The sequence below is a fragment of the Eumetopias jubatus genome, unplaced genomic scaffold (assembly GCF_037043125.1).
Source record: "Eumetopias jubatus isolate StellerSeaLion01/CBP00866 unplaced genomic scaffold, mEumJub1_p1.0 scaffold_6, whole genome shotgun sequence".
Taxonomy (NCBI): Eukaryota; Metazoa; Chordata; class Mammalia; order Carnivora; family Otariidae; genus Eumetopias; species Eumetopias jubatus.
Window position 1 is genome coordinate 119,878,223 of NW_028274812.1, and position 12,449 is coordinate 119,890,671.

Genomic DNA, 12,449 nt, shown 5'->3' on the forward strand with positions numbered 1-12,449 from the left:
TGAGGATATTAAGCATGTTGTGAACATTTAGACAGAATAATGATACTGTGGTGATGTTTTAAAGAGTCCTTATCTTTTAGAGATAATGAAACATTTATGATAGAAATAATATGATGCCTAGGATTTGTTCTAAAATAACCTAGGGTGAGTGAAAAGAGAGTGGTCCTGAGTTAACGATTATACTATCTGGATGATGGGGATATGGGGATTTTCCACTTATGTGTGTATTTGAAATTTTCTGTAATGATAATTTAAAAATTATCTTCCCTTGACCCCTCTTGCTATCCATCCTTTCCCTGCAACTCTTAACAGCAAAATTCTTTTTTAATTTAATTTAATTTTATTTTATTTAAATTCAATTAATTAACATATAATGTAGCATTAGCTCTAGAGAGGTAGAGTTCAGTGATTCATCAGTTGCGTATAACACCCAGTGCTCATCACATCAAGTGACCCAGCTTAATGCCCATCACCCAGTTGCCCCATTCCCCCACCCCTCCTCCCCTCCAACAACCTTCAGTTTGTTTCCTAGAGTTAAGAGTTTCTTATGGTTTGTTTTCCTCTCTGATTTCATCTTATTTTATTTTTTCCTCCCTTCTCCTATGCTCCTCTGCTTTGTTTCTTAAATTCCACATATGAGTGAAATCATATGATATTTGTCTTTCTCTGATTGACTTATTTCACTCATACCCTCTAGTTCCATCCATGGTGTTGCAAATGGCAAGATTTCATTTTTTGATGGCTAAGTAATATTCCATTGCATATATATATACCACATCTTCTTTATCCATTCATCTGTTGATGGACATCTGGGCTCTTTCCATAGTTTGGCTACTGTGGACATTGCTGCTGTAAACATTGGGGTGCAGGTGCCCCTTCAGATAACTACATTTTTAACAGCAAAATTCTTTAATAAAGTTTACAATAGAAAATGTCTCCACTTCCTCTCCTCCCACTCTCTCTCTTCTGAAACAGACCTATGAATGCATAATTTACATACTATAAAATTCACCCATTTTAAGTGTACAATTCGATGAGTTTAGTATATTTATAGTTTGAATATAGCTTATATAATACATATTATATACTTAACCTAATTTTAGAACATTTCCATCGCCCCACAAAGAAACCTCATGTTCATTTGTATTTATGACCCGTGCCAACCCTCAGCCCTGGCAACAGTTTTCGGTCTCTATAGATTTGCCTTCTGAAGGTTTCATATAAATGGACTCATTCAATATATGGTCTCTTGAGTCTGGTTTCTTTTACTTAACATAATGTTTTTAATGTTCATTTATATTATAGCATGCATCAGTGTTTCATTTATTTTTATTGCTGAATAGTATTCTATTGTATGGATATAAACATGTTGTTTATCCATTCACCAGTTCATGAATATTTGAGTTGTTTCCCCTTTATGACTATTGTGTTTAATGTTTCTATGAACATTCATGTGCAAGTGTTTGTGTGGACATATGCTTTCATTTATCTTAGGTAGATACCTAAAAATGGAATCACTGGTCAATATAGAAATTCTATGTTGAGCATTTTATTGGACTTGTCAGACTGGCTTCCAGTTCTAGGACAAGATGAGTAGATGCATTTCTAGTTCCTCCCAGTGAGTACAGCTAAAACCCTGGAGATTATTTATAAAACAAGCTTAAGAAGACTCTGAAAGATGGAGAGAAGGCAGACTGGCTAGGAATCTCAAGACTGAAATAACAACATGATGAGTTCCCTAGGTTTTCTTTTTGCCTCATATACATGAGACTGGGTGCTAGAAAAGCCAGAACCAGGAAAGTCTTAACAGGCACATGCACACACACACACACACACACACACACAGGCCCAAAAGTCTCTAGCCGAAGAGCCAAGAAAGGGACAACCTAGCTAGACAGAAAACTTTTAGACAATAATGGCCACACTCCAGCCCAAATATCACAGGGGGGAAAAAAAAAAAACCTTCCAGCAAAGGCTAAGTGGGCAGTCTAGACACTCACATTTATCCACAAAGTGCTCCTCCCTACTGCTGGCATGGTGTCAGAGAAGGCCTAGTGGGAAGCTGGGACTTCCAGCCCTGCCTGGTAGTAACAAGTCCCCTTCCATCACAATGTCAGTGGGAACAGTAAAAAAGGTGCTTCACGCTCCCACTCAGAGCGTGTCAGCAGAGTTTTAGTGGGGAACCTGAACCCCACCTAGCAGTATTAACATGCCCCTCACAAGTGTCAACAGAGGCCAAATGAGGAACCTGGACTTCTACCTCCATCTGACAGCAATGAGGCGGCACTCTCTTTCCCCTACCAGCACAGTGTCAGAGGGTATCTGTTAAAATAGATTTAAATAAAATCCCGAGTCTTATAACATGATATATAAAATACCCAGGATGCAATTAAAAATCTCTTGTCATAGCAAGAACCAGGAAAATCTCAAATTGAATAAGAAAAGACAATCAACACTCAAGATGACCTGGATGTTGGAATTATCTGACACATATTTTAAAGCAGGCAAGTATTTTTTTTATTAACATAATGTATTATTTGTTTCAGGGGTACAGGCTTGTGATTCATCAGTCTTACACAATTCATAGCGCTCACCCTGGTGAATACCTTCCCTAATGTCCATCACCCAGCCACCCCATCCCTCCCAGCCCCCTCCACTTCAGCAACCATCAGTTTGTTTCCTGAGATTAAGAGTCTCTTTTGGTTTGTCTCCCCCTCTGATTTCGTCTTGTTTCATTTTTCCCTCCCTTCCCCTATGATCCTCTGTCTTGTTTTTCAAATTCCTCATATCAGAGAGATCATTTGATAATTGTCATTCTCTGATTGACTTATTCCACTTAGCATTATACCCTCTAGTTCCAACCATGTTGTTGCAAATGATAAGATTTCATTTTTTTTAATAGCTGCATAAGATTCCATTGTATATATATACCACATCTTCTTTATCCATTCATCTGTTGATGGATACCTTGGCTCTTTCCATAGTTTGGCTATTGTGGACATTGCCACTATAAACACTGGGTGCACGTACCCCTTCGGATCCCTACATTTATATCTTTGGGGTAAATACCCAGTAGTGCAATTGCTGGGGCATAGGGTAGCTCTATTTTCAACTTTTGGAGGAACCTCCATACTGTTTTCCAGAGTGGCTGCACCAGCTTGCATTCCCACCAAAAGTGTAGGAGGGTTCCCCTTTCTCCACATCCCCGCCAACATCTGTTGTTTCCTGCCTCGTTAATTTTAGCCATTCTGACTGGTGTGAGGTGGTATCTCATCGAGGTTTTGATTTGGATTTCCCTGATGCCGAGTGATGTTGAGCACTTTTTCATGTGTCTGTTGGCCATTTGGATGTCTTCTTTGGAAAAATGTCTGTTCATGTCTTCTGCCCATTTCTTGATTGGATTATTTGTTCTTTGGGTGTTGAGTTTGATAAGTTCTTTATAGATTTTGGATACTAGCCCTTTATCTGCTATGTCATTTGCAAATATTTTCTCCCACTCTGTCAGTTGTCTTTTGGTTTTGTGGACTGTTTCTTTTGCTGTGCAAAAGCTTTTTATCTTGATGAAGTCCCAATAGTTCATTTTTGCCCTTGCTTCCCTTGCCTTTGGCGATGTTTCTAGGAAGAAGTTGCTGCGGCTGAGGTCGAAGAGGTTGCTGCCTGTGTTCTCCCTTAGGATTTTGATGGACTCCTGTCTCACATTTAGGTCTTTCAACTATTTGGAGTCTATTTTTATGTGTGGTGTAAGGAAATGGTCCAGTTTCATTCTTCTGCATGTGGCTGTCCAATTTTCCCAACACCATTTGTTGAAGAGACTGTCTTTTTGCCATTGGACATTCTTTCCTCCTTTGTCAAAGATTAGTTGACCATAGAGTTGAGGGTCCATTTCTGGGCTCTCGATTCTGTTCCATTGATCTATGTGTCTGTTTTTGTGGCAGTACCATACTGTCTTGATGATGACAGCTTTGTAATAGAGCTGGAAGTCCGGAATTGTGATGCCGCCAGCTTTGCTTTTCTTTTTCAACATTCCTCTGGCTATTCGGGGACTTTTCTGGTTCCATACAAATTTTAGGATTATTTGTTCCATTTATTTGAAAAAAGTGGATGGTATTTTGATGGGGATTGCATTAAATGTGTAGATTGCTCTAAGGTAGCATTGACATCTTCACAATGTTTGTTCTTCCAATCCATGAGCGTGGAACATTTTTCCATTTCTTTGTGTCTTTCTCAACTTCTTTCATGAGTATTTTATAGTTTTCTGAGTCCAGATCCTTTGCCTTTTTGGTTAGAGTTCTTCCTAGGTATCTTATGGTTTTGGGTGCAATAGTAAATGGGATCGACTCCTTAATTTCTCTCTCTTCTGTCTTGTTGTTGGTGTATAGGAATACCACTGATTTCTGTGCATTGATTTTATATCCTGCCACTTTACTGAATGCCTGTATGAGTTCTAGCAGTTTTGGGTGGAGTCTTTTGGGTTTTCCACATAAAGTATCATATCGTCTGCAAAGAGTGAGAGTTTGACTTCTTCTTTGCCGATTTGGATGCCTTTGATTTCTTTTTGTTGTCTGATTGCTGTGGATAGGACTTCTAATACTACGTTGAATAGCAGTGGTGAGAGTGGACATCCCTGCCGAGTTCCTGACCTTAGGGGAAAAGCTCTCAGTTTTTCCCCATTGAGAATGATATTCGCTGTAGGTTTTTCATAGATGGCTTTTATGATATTGAGGTATATACCTTCTATCCCTATACTCTGAAGAGTTTTGATCAAGAAAGGATGCTGTACTTTGCCAAATGCTTTCTCTGCATCTATTGAGAGGATCATATGATTCTTGTTCTTTCTCTTGTTAATATCTTGTATCACGTTGATTGATTTGTGGATGTTGAACCAATCTTGCAGCCCAGGGATAAATCCCACTTGGTCATGGTGAGTAATCCTTTTAATGTACTGTTGGATCCTATTGGCTAGTATTTTGGTGAGAATTTCTGCATCCATGTTCTTCAAGGATATTGGTCTGTAATTCTTTTTGATGGGGTCTTTGTCTGGTTTTGGGATCAAGGTAATGGTGGCCTCATAAAATGAGTTTGGAAGTTTTCCTTCCATTTCTATTTTTTGGTACAGTTTCAGGAGAATAGGTATTAATTCTTCTTGAAATGTTTGGTAGAATTCCCCTGGGAAGCCATCTGGCCCTGGGCTTTTGTGTGTTAGGAGATTTTTGATGACTGCTTCAATTTCCTTAGTGGGTATAGGTCTGTTCAGGTTTTCTATTTCTTCCTGGTTCAATTTTGGTAGTTGATACATCTCTAGGAATGCATCCATTTCTTCCAGGTTATCTAATTTGCTGGCATAGAGTTGCTCATAATATGTTCTTAGAATTGTTTGTATTTCTTTGGTGTTGATTGTGATCTCTCCTCTTTCGTTCATGATTTTGTTGATTTGGGTCATTTCTCTTTTCTTTTTGAAAAGTCTGGCCAGGGGTTTATCAATCTTGTTAATCCTTTCAAAGAACCAACTCCTAGTTTCGTTGATCTGTGCTACTGTTCTTTTGGTGTCTATTTCATTGATTTCTGCTCTGATCTTTATGATTTCTCTTCTCCTGCTGGGTTTAGGCTTTATTTGCTGTTTTTTCTCTAGCTCCTTTAGGTGTAGGGTTAGGTTGTGTATTTGAGACCTTTCTTGTTTCTTGAGAAAGGCTTGTATTTGCTATATACTTTCCTCTCAGGACTGCCTTTGCTGCATCCCAAAGATTTTGAACAGTTGTGTTTTCATTTTCATTGGTTTCCATGAATTTTTTTAATTCTTCTTTAATATCCTGGTTGACCCATTCATTCTTTAGTAGGATGCTCTTTAGCCTCCATGTATTTGAGTTCTTTCTGACTGTCCTCTTGTGATTGAGTTCTAGTTTCAAAGCATTGTGGTCTGAAAATATGCAGGGAATGATCCCAATCTTTTGGTACCGGTTGAGACCTGATTTGTGACCTAGGATGTGATCAATTCTGGAGAATGTTCCATGGGAACTAGAGAAGAATGTGTATTCCATTGCTTTGGGATGGAATGTTCTGAATATGTCTGTGAAGTCCATTTGGTCGTGTCATTTAAAGTCTTTATTTCCTCATTGATCTTTTGCTTAGGTGATCTGTCCATTTCAGTGAGGGGGGTGTTAAGGTCCCCCACTATTATTGTATTGTTGTCAATGTGTTTCTTTGCTTTTGTTATTAATTGCCTTATATAATTGGCTGCTCCCATGTTCGGGGCATAGATATTTACAATTGTTAGATCTTCTTGTTGGATAGACCCTTTAAGTAGGATACAGTGTTCTTCCTTATCTCTTATTCCAGTCTTTGTTTTAAAATCTAATTTGTCTGATATAAGGATTGCCACCCCAGCTTTCTTTTGGTGTCCATTAGCATGGTAAATGGTTTCCCACACCCTCACTTTCAATCTGGGGGTGTCTTTGGGTCTAAAATGAGTCTCTTGCAGACAGCATATTGATGGGTCTTGTTTTTTAATCCAATCTGATAGCCTGTGTCTTTTGATTGGGGCATTTAGCCCATTTACATTCAGGGTAACTATTGAAAGATAAGAATTTAGTGCCATTGTATTGCCTGTAAGGTGACTGTTACCATATATTGTCTGTGTTCCTTTCTGGTCTATGCTGCTTTTAGGCTCTCTCTTTGCTTAGAGGACCTCTTTCAATATTTCTTGTAGGGCTGGTTTTGTGTTTGCAAATTCCTTTAGTTTTTGTTTGTTCTGGAAGCTTTTAATCTCTCCTTCTATTTTCAATGACAGCCTAGCTGGATATAGTATTCTTGGCTGCATATTTTTCTCATTTAGTGCTCTGAATATATCATGCCACTCCTTTCTGGCCTGCCAGGTCTCTGTGGATAGGTCTGTTGCCAATCTAATGTTTCTGCCATTATAGGTTACATATCTCTTCTCCCGAGCTGCTTTCAAGATTTTCTCTTTGTCTCTGAGACTCGTAAGTTTTACTATTAGATGTCGGGGTGTTGACCTATTTTTATTGATTTTGACAGGGGTTCTCTGTGCCTCCTGGATTTTGATGCCTGTTTCCTTCCCCACATTAGGGAAGTTCTCTGCTATAATTTGCTCCAATATACCTTCTGCCCCTCTCACTCTTTCTTCCTCTTCTGGGATCCCAATTATTCTAATGTTGTTTCATCTTATCGTATCACTTATCTCTCGAATTCTGCCCTCGTGATCCAGTAGTTGTTTATCTCTCTTTTTCTCAGCTTCTTTAGTTTCCATCATTTGGTCTTCTGTATCGCTGATTCTCTCTTCTGCCTCATTTATCCTAGCAGTTAGTGCTCCCATTTTTGATTGCACCTCATTAATAGCCTTTTTGATTTCGACTTGGTTAGATTTTAGTTCTTGTATTTCTCCAGAAAGGGTTTCTCTAATAACTTCCATGCTTTATTCAAGCCCAGCTAGTATCTTTAAAATCACGATTCTGAACTCTAGGTCCGACATTGCACTAATGTCCGTATTGAGTAGGTGGCTGGCAGATGGTACTACCTCTTGTTCTTTTTGTTTAGGTGATTTTTTTCATCTTGTCATTTTGTCCAGAGGAGAATAGATGAATGAGAGAACAAAATGCTAACAGGTTGACAACGTCCCCAGAAAATATACTCTAAACAAATCAGAAAAGACCTGAAATCAGGGGAAAAGAAATGGAAAGAAAGAGAAAAAAAAAAAAGAAAAAGATAAAAACAGGGCGCCTGTGTGGCTCAGTTGGTTAAGCGACTGCCTTCGGCTCAGGTCATGATCCTGGAGTCCCGGGATCGAGTCCCGCATCGGGCTCCCTGCTAGGCAGGGAGTCTGCTTCTCCTTCTGACCCTCTTCCCTCTCGTGCTCTCTATCTCTCATTCTCTCTCTCTCAAATCAATAAAATCTTTAAAAAAAAAGATAAAAACAAACAAAAACAGAACAAAACAAAAAAAACAGAATATGATCAAATATGATCAGGCTGGTGCATAGATCAGTGCCACACACTAGATTTTGGGTGTATTTTGGTCTGTTAGAAGAAAGTGCCTCCTAAAATTTTAAAGAAAGAAAGACTTATATATGTACAAAATAAGGGTTGATACGATGTAGGGATGGAATATGACTGTAAAGATGAAAATTATAAAAAATTTTAAAAAAGGAATTGATAAGGTGTTTGAAAAAAGAAAGAAGAGGATTTATTTTTTTTTAAGATTTTATTTATTTATTTGAGAGAGAGAGAGAATGAGAGAGAGAGAGTACGAGAGGGAAGAGGGTGAGAGGGAGAAGCAGACTCCCTGCTGAGCAGGGAGCCCGATGCGGGACTCAATCCCGGGACTCCAGGATCATGACCTGAGCCGAAGGCAGTCGCCTAACCAACTGAGCCACCCAGGCGCCCAAGAAGAGGATCTAAAAAAAAGGAAAGAAAGAAAAAAAAGGGGGGCGGAGAGAATGTGATCAGGCAGGAGACTAGAACAAAGCCATAGACTAGAGATTTAGGGTATATTTTGATATGTTAGAAGAAACTGTATCTCAAAATTTTAAAGAGAGAACAACTTATATATACATGCCAAAAATAAGGGTAACTACTATGAAGGGATAGAATATGACTCTAAAAATGAAAAATAAAATTTTTTAAAAAAGGGATTGCTAAGATGTTGTTTGAAAAAGGGAAAAAGAAAAATTAAAAAAAAAAACAGTTAAAAAAATTAACTTTGAAAGACTAATGAATCATGGTAAAAAAGCCATGAATTCTATGTGCAGTATTCTCCTAGCGCTGGAGTTCTCCCATTCTCATTGACCGATAAACTTGGTCTTGGCTGGCTGTTCGCGCTGATCTTCTGGGGGAGGGGCCTGTTGCTGGGGTTCCCAAATGTCTTTGCCGGAGGCGGAATTGCCCCGCCCTTGTCGGTCTGGGCTAGGTAATCTGCTCGGGTTTGCTCTCAGGAGCTTTTGTTCCCTGCAAGCTTTCGGTACAGGTTTGGAGGATGAGAGTGAAAATGGTGGCCTCCCAATCTCCACCCGGGAGGAGCCAAGAACTTGGGGCCCCGCTCCTCACTGCGCTCCCAGAGAAAAGCAGTCACTCCCGTCTCCCTGGTCTCCCGCCACACTCCGTGCTCACCCGGCCTGTGACCGAGCGTTTGTATCTCTGGCACCCGACCCCATGTGGAGTCTCCAAACCCAGCAGATCCCTGCGGTGCGTTCCCGCGCCACTCCTCCCAGGGGAGAAAGGGGAGTCTCCCCGGCTCTGCCGCTTGTTGGGTCCCTGCTGGAGGAGCAGTGGCCCGACTGGGCCACGGATCACGGTTTATGGCAACCCCGAGCTGAGAGCCCGCGCCTCGGCTCTGTCTCTGCAGCCGGCTTCCCCGCTCTGATACCCGGGAGCTCTGCCGCACTCAGGCACCCCCGGTCTCTCTGTGACCCCGAGGGTCCTGAGACCCCACTGTCCCGGGAGGATTCCATCCCCTGCTTAGCCACTGGAGCGACGTCCCTCAGCAGAGCCGACTTCTAAAATTTCCGATTTTGTGCTCCGCGGCTCTATCACTTGCCAGAAGCGGCCGACGGAGGCCCCCTCCCCCAGCATCTATCCTCCCGAATATCGCCTCGGATTCACTTCTCCGCACGTCCTACCTTCCAGAAAGTGGTCGCTTCTCTGTTCAGAGAGTTGTTGCTATTCTTTTCTTCGATCTCCTGTTGAGTTCGTAGGTGTTCAGAATGGTTTGATCCCTGTCCCTAGAAATGCAATGATTTCTATGCATTGATTTTATATCCTGCCACTTTACTGAATTCCTGTATGAGTTCTAGCAGTTTTGAGGTGGAGTCTTTTGGGTTTTCCACATAAAGTATAAAGCAGGCATTTTCCCCTAGTATAAAGAGAGGAGAGAAAAGCTGTGGCAGAAAAATATATTCAAAGAAATAATGACTGAAAGTTCCCAAATTTGGCAAAAGATACAAACCTATGGATTCAGGAAGCTGAGGGAATCCAAAAGAGCGTATTTCCATGTGTTTATTGGCCATTGGTATATCTTTAGTGAAATGCATATTCAAATATTTTGCCCATTTTCTAATTCTCATGATTGAGTTATAAGTTCTTTATATATTCTGGATACAAGTCCCTTATCTGATATATGATTTGCAAATATTTGCTCCCATTCTGCTGCTTATCTTTTCATTTTCTTGAGGTGCTTTACAGAGCACAAAAATTTTTAACTTTGATAAAGTCCAATTTGTCAAAATTTTAATTTGTTGCTTGTGCATTCGGTGTCATATGTTGAAACCATTGTCTAATCCAAGATCATGACATTTACTCTTAGGGTTTCTTCTAATAGTCTTATAATTTTACCTCTTACATTTAGGTCTATGATTGAATTTGAGGTAAATTTTGTTTATCATGTGAAGTGAGTGTCCAAATTCATTCTTTTGCATGTGGAGAAAACCAATTGTCTCAGTACCATTTGTTGAAAAGGCTTTTCTTTCTCCCTCTGAATTGTCTCAGCACCTTTGTTGAAAATCAGTTGACTATAAATCAATTCTATTGCATTGAGCTTTATGTCTAAACCTATGCTAATACCACACTGCCTTGATAACCATAGCTTTGCAGTAACTTGTGACATTGGGAAGTATAAATCTTCCGTTTTGTTCTCCTTCTTCAAACTCATTTGGCTATCCTAAGTCCTTCATATTTCCCTATGAATTAAGAGGCCTTTTGAGCTAAGGGAGCAAGCCATACAGATAGCTGGGAAGGAAAGCAGTCCAGTCAGTAGGAAGAACAAGTACAATGGCCCTAAGGTGTGAGTGTGCCTGTTTAAAGAACAGTTAGGAGGCCAATGTGGACCGGAGGAGTAATAGGAAACGGGGTCAGAGAGGTAAACAAGTCAGGACAGGGAGGGGGCCAATATGTAGGGCCTTGCCTGCCCTGTAAGAAATTTGGCTTTACTCTGAGTGAATGCAGAAGTGATTGGAGAGTATTGAGCAGAGCAGTGACATGGTCTGACTTGTATTTTAACAGATTCACTGTGGTTGCCGCAAAGACAAATTACCAAAGGAGCAATAACAACAGCAAGGAGGGAAGTTAGGAGATGCAAGAGATGAGGGTGGCTTGGCCTGGGGTGTTGCCAGTGGGATGAGAAGAGATGAGAAGTAGTAAGCCAATAGGATTTAAGACAGATTGGATGTAGAGTGTGAGAGAGAGGAGTCAGCAATGTCTCCAAGGATCTGGCCCTGAACAACTGAAAGAATAGGATGGCAAAGCCCAAGTCCGTTGGGAGGGAGGAGAAGGTTTAGAGAGGCAGCTCACGTCAGTTCTGGACGTAACCAGTTTGAGGTACTCATGAGACACTGGAAGTACACATTCAGAGTTCAAGGGAGTGGTCTGATCTAGAAACACAAATTTGGGAGTTATCAACACAAAGATAGTCTTCATAGGTGATATTTAAATCTGGCAGGAGCATGAGACTAGATCAGATCACCTAGGGACAGATAAAAAATAGAAGAGGTCCAGAGATTGCACCATGGACACTACAGTGGTAAGAAGCTAGGGAGATGAGAAGTCACCAGCAGGGAAGCAGAAGGGGGTCTGAGGGAACAAGAGCAGCTCCAAGTCTCCTGAACTATAGATTCACAAGTAATCTCTCAGGGTGGGACACTTGCATATTTCTACATCTACCACAAGCTATGATTTCCTCTATGTTTGGTCACATTATCAAGGCCCAGCTCAGAGATGGATCCTCTTAAGGTCAAAAGTCCGCAGGACTAAAGTGCGAATGATTGGCAAGCTTATCCTCCTCAGGGGATATACGATGTAAGAAAAGTCAGTTGAGTAAAACAAACCTCTACTTGTTGGGCTGTTGTAAGGAATGAGGTCATTTTATACAAGAAAGAACTTTCTTTGTCTCCTGGGATGGAGAAACAAGCTCTTAGGGAAGGATCAATCTTCTTTCCGACCGTAAGATTTTAGGGGCCAGGAGAGTGTCTGGGACCCAAGCACAGCTCATAACACCTTGAGCAGGTGCATACTGCCTTCCTCAGGCAGGGATAAGGCAAGAAGTGAGCTGTGCACCTTGCTGAACACTGTCTTTATTTTTTTTTTTAAGATTTTATTTATTAATTTGTCAGAGAGAGAGAGAGAAAGAGTGAGAGATCACAGGCAGGGGGAGCAGCAGGTAGAGGGGGAAGCAGGCTCCCCGCTGAGCAGGGAGCCCGATGTGGGACTCGATCCCAGGACCCTGAAATCATGACCTGAGCCAAAGGCAGACACTTAACCGACTGAGCCACCCAGGTGTCCCTGAACACTGTCTTTAAACTCAAGTTCTGCCCTATCGTGCCCCTAGCTCCCCTTCCATCCCTCCCTGTCTCTGTTACCGTCTCCTCTTCTCTCAACCTGCAGCCTAGTGCCCCAGCCTCCTTTTTCACAAAAAAAAGCAGGGCCAGGAACATGGATGAAATGGAGAGCTTC